This window comes from Diceros bicornis, chromosome 14 (genome assembly GCF_020826845.1).
Source record: "Diceros bicornis minor isolate mBicDic1 chromosome 14, mDicBic1.mat.cur, whole genome shotgun sequence".
NCBI lineage: Eukaryota > Metazoa > Chordata > Mammalia > Perissodactyla > Rhinocerotidae > Diceros > Diceros bicornis.
The window spans coordinates 36,393,654-36,398,781 of NC_080753.1; positions in this window are offsets into that span (position 1 = coordinate 36,393,654).

Below are 5,128 nucleotides of genomic sequence, written 5' to 3' on the forward strand. Positions count from 1 at the left end.
AAGGCCTCACCTTCCACATTGATAAGCCTCTAGAAATGAGGCCATCCCCCTCTCTTCCCAAAACAGAGAGGGAGATACCTTTACAAATGGAGATTTCCCTTATAAATATAAATGTTTGTCTGGCAACTCCTTGCAGGGCCATCCAGAGAATGTGGCCAGAGAGACAGAACTTCTGATAAGATGGGCTTGTTGGTGCCTTTCCTATTGTAACATTTATCCTACCTTATCTTTACAGCCATCATGATAGAAGATCTGTTCCAGGAAGGAGCCACACTGTCAAATTCTTTAGGCAGTTAGTGGGGGAGGTCAAATGTCCCTCAGAGAAAACAATCAAGGTAAAGAGATATATTTCAGGATGAGCCAAATCTTATCTCCCACATAGTCCTATCAGATATTCTAAAATGTGGACTTGAGAATGGTGATTTAATCAAATTAATTTTTAATACTACAACCATGATATTTTTAAGTGAAACTTGCTTTTTTCCCCCTGCAATTAAGTGTTGGTGAAGAATCCAATGACTACTCTTGCTCTTTGCTCAGACAGCCTCCATTCCTGCTAAGTTTTACCTCAGTGCAAATATCAACACAGTGAAAAAAGGTAAATAAATTCTTAGTAATGTTATGAAAATAGTTTTGACCTCGTGGATCCCGTGAAAGGGTCTCAGTGAGTTGAAGGGTTCCACAGATCACACTTTGAGAACTACTGTGCTGAGTAAACCATGGAGACTCTCCAAATTGGCCCCCACCTCCTCTTCACTTCCCCAAATGCCTCTCCCTGAGCTGGACTCTCTGCCTCCCAAAACTTTGCTTAGGGCTCTCGCCTTGGACTCTTCTAGAACAGAACTCATCCTCTGGAAATTTGATGCCAGAGAATGTCCTCAGTCTGGGAAGGAAGGTGCAAGAACAGGTGTTTCCTCTTTAGACTAGGAACAGTTTGTGCCTGAAGGCACCAGATAGAGATTCATTCATGACCCATTTTGGTTTTGTTCACGAGCTAGCTTAATATTTATCCATATCCCAGACAGAAATTTGATGCAATCTATATGAGAAATAATATTGGCCCTTTCATTTTAAGTGAGTCTAATGCCTAGTTGAGGCCCACAAAGCATCAGTAACAGTGCTGTTCAATAGAACTTTCTGTGATGAGGAAATTGTTCTATTCTGCACCGTCCAGTATGGTAGCCACTAGCTACACGTGGCTATTGAGCACTTGAAATGTGGGTAGTGCCATAGAGAAATTGAATTTGTAATTTTATTCAATTTAAATTTAAACAGCTATATGTGCCTTGTAGCTACCATATTTGACAGAGCATATTTAGAGTGTTTTAGTTTTCAGTCTCCAACCTCAAAAAGATACTGAGTCGTACACTGAAGTACATTAAAATTATCTTCATATGGAAGCCATAGATTTGTCTATGTGGGTCTTAGACATATCCTTAAAATAGAGCATGCCCAAGAAATTTAATTAATATTTAATTTAACAGCTGGAGTGTACAGACATTAACCAAAACATGATTTATCACTTCAAAGACATAGTGTTCAAAAATGCCCACCACTGGAGCTAATCTTTGTGTATCTTACATCAGGACTCTCGGCATTGCTTTCATTAACCTGATAAACATCAGCAGGGACATAAGTCTTCACTTAGCCCAAGAGAAAGTATTTATTGAAAACAACATATATCAAATACCTTGTAGGCCCTGTGGACATACTTGTAAAATTTTAAAGCAAAAGATGCAAACCTCAGAATTCTACCACCTTAGAATTCTTCACCTATTGCTTTTATCCATACTTCCCCCCAAATTCAAACAGTTCTCTGTTTCCCTTCACCCTTGGACCCTCGCTCCTCATCATCTCTACCGAGATGAGAAGATACAAGAAATTTTTACGACTGTGGAATGAAGAATTCTCTAAGCATGTCCCAAAAATGGAGAACCATAAAGAAAATACCTAAACCTTTTCTATGGCAACCATAAACCCACAAATATACAAATGCATACCCAGAATTAAACTCAAAGACACATAAAAAATTTGACAGACAAAAGGTTACAATGTGTCAATGTCCTTCAGCCAAAGATCACCAAGAGCATACCTGTGGTTGAACACATTGCATTTATAACTCATTGCTCCAAGGGAGAATGCACACCATGGGGAATCGTAGAGCGTCTTAGTATTAGGGTTTTAGAAAGAACGTATTATTATAGGATTTGGGCTTTGGTTGGGTGATTTTGGGGAGAACTAAGGAAGCAAGAGTTCACTCTAGATTGGGTATTGTCAGGAAGCCAGGTCAATTCTATGTCTTAATGAATGTTATCTATAGGGAGGGCAGACTAGAGCAAGAATAAAGCAGCAATTGGTAAAGAAGAAGCCATATAACTCACATAACCCAGCAAAGGGAGATATTCGGTACTTTGTGAGTTGCACAGAGCCTTGTTTTACTCTGTGCTTAGACAAAATTACATGATAGTCTTGTTTTGTGTCCCTTTAACATGGTCTCAGCGTGTCCTTATCTGATGTTGGTATTTTATGAGATAGTTTATGTCAAATTGGAGAGTAACATGGCCTAGCTGTGAGCACCAGGCCAGCTTCAGACAACACTGAGGTCTAGCTGTGTCAGACCAGTTCTCTGGGGTCAGGAACTCCTTTTTCTTCTTTCTTATATTCAGTATATTTAAATGCCTACATCTCAATAGGAAAATAATTAGAGACTATTAGAAAACAATTTGGAAAAGAACAAATGCAAATATCAAACAAATACATTGTTAACAAATAAATGGGAACAAAAATGAGAATGTGGAATAAGAAATGGGAAGAAAAATTAAAATCTATCAGCTTGACAAAGGTGAAAATAAATGATGAGAGTATTGGTGTTTTGTATTCTTTTATGAGATGGTCAGTCAAGTGTGGCCACAAGAGGAGACAGAGGAAAGGCTCAGGAAATAACAAAGTTTATTATACTCAAGCCATAAAGACAGGAGGCACACCACACAGGGCACATGGAAAAGCACTCAGGTGGTCAGAAGGCAGAAGACAGGGCGGGCAGGGTCAGCGCTTAGGCCATGGCCTTTATTGGGGTCTCCTTGGGAAAGCCAAGGCAGGGTAGGTTAAATAGATTAGGATTGGCTAGTGTGAATTGGCTTTCGGCTATCGGAGTGGTCTTTAGTTGTCTGGTACCTGGCCCTGGGATGATTAAGGCAGAGGAATTTTGCCTCTTTGGCTACATGGCCAAACAGAGGAGGTAGGGCTCTGGATTAGTTAGTTTTCATATCAAAGACATGCTCCTGGCTGGGCCCTAGCCCTGCGAAGGGTAGTTTCTCCTCAGCTAGAAGGTTTTTAAAGATGTCAAAACATCATAGTATATAGAAAATAAAAAAATATATTTAATTGGCCACAGGGTAGGGAAAATATACTGTCATAAGTGTTGATGGAATTGAAAACTGGTACACAAGTTCTAAAGGACGTTTTTACAAATGTCTTGACAGTTTAAACGGGCTTACATTTTGACAAAGAAATTTGTTTTGTAGGAATTTGTCCCAAGAAGATAATCACTTGAGGGCAATTCTTGCCCTCTGAGGTCCCAGACCACTACCCACCCCCAACACTTTCCTCACCTTTAGCTATAATACTTAAGCGGGCAGCTTAGACAGAGGGATGAGTTGCTCATTTCTGAGTTTCTCCCATGTATACATGTTATTAAACTTGGTATTATTTTCTCCTGCTAACCTGTCTTGTTAATTATTTGGCCAGCCATAAGAACCTTACGGAAAAGGGCAGAGGGAGATGCTCCCTCTCTCCCGACAATATCATGAAAGCAGGTAACCAGGATATCTAACAGGTCCCCTACCACTATTATTAGTAATATGTAAAAGACGTCAGAAAAGATATAGCACTTATGAAAAAGAACAACGTTACATACAATCAGAGAATAAGAAAGATCCTTGGAAATTAAAAATATGATTATAGAAATGAATAATCCATAGATGAATTGGAATATTAAGGTCATACCCCCAGCAAGTAGTTAGTACAAATGGAAAAGTGATGGAAAACAGTAGAAAAGAATATTAGGCTATTAATTAAGGAATTCCAACAACCTAATAATACAAGTTTCAAAAAGAATGGAGAGAGTTCCAGTCCAAGATGGCGAAATAGGAGGATCCTGAACTCGCCTCCTCCCATGGACACAGTGAATATACAGCCACACCTGGAGCAATTCCCTCTGAAACAAATCCAGAAACTAGTTGAGCAACTGAGACACATCAGTTAAGTGAGCAAATAATCACATTGATATGGGCATGAAAGGCTGAGACGCACTCTTGCCATAAACCCCACCTCCAGAATAGCAACAAACAATCAGGAGGAAACACAACTCCCAGCTTCTCCCTGAGGAGTGAAGGGTTTGGACCCAACATCTAGCACCCCGACTTTTAAGACTTCCACCTGAGGGATGGGCCCCGAAAACACCTAGCTCAAAAAGCCGGCGGGGCTTTCATCCATGGCACCCACAAGACTATAGCAAACAAGGAAACAGTTTTTAATGAGCTTATGAGAACTTGCTCAGCAAACAGGGAGCTGATAGAAACACCCATCTCCATTTTTCCCTGAAAGAGGCCTATTTGCATACTTTAAAAGCTGCTGCCTGAGGGTCAGGCTACTAATTTAGCACACGTTTAGGGGCTGAGTGCAATCCTCCCCAGAGACCAGGAAGCTGGTGGGCACTGTCTCCAAGTTCTCCCTCTGGCCTGCTCCAGGTCATTAGTGTCTCCCTAGAAGGAGCTTGTGCACATGTCTCGTGCCCCAGCTTTTATGGCTGCCACCCAGGGATGCTCTCCTTGATCATCTGGCTCTGGTGGCCAGCAGGGCTTGTATTCACTGGTCCCACAGGACTGCAGCAAATAAAAAAAGAGTTCTTAATTGGCTATCCCCCCAGGGCTCAGCACACAGGGAGCAGACAGAAATACCCATCTCCCAGTCTTTCCCTGCATACCTTAAAAACTGTGCCTGAGGGTCTAGCTTCCAATCAGCCTGTGTCTAGGTACTGACTGAGAGCCTTTCCTTTGGGACAGTGACAGGTCTTGGCATACCCTCAACTACTGGGAGCCACTAAGAACAAAGAAGATAACTTGGACAA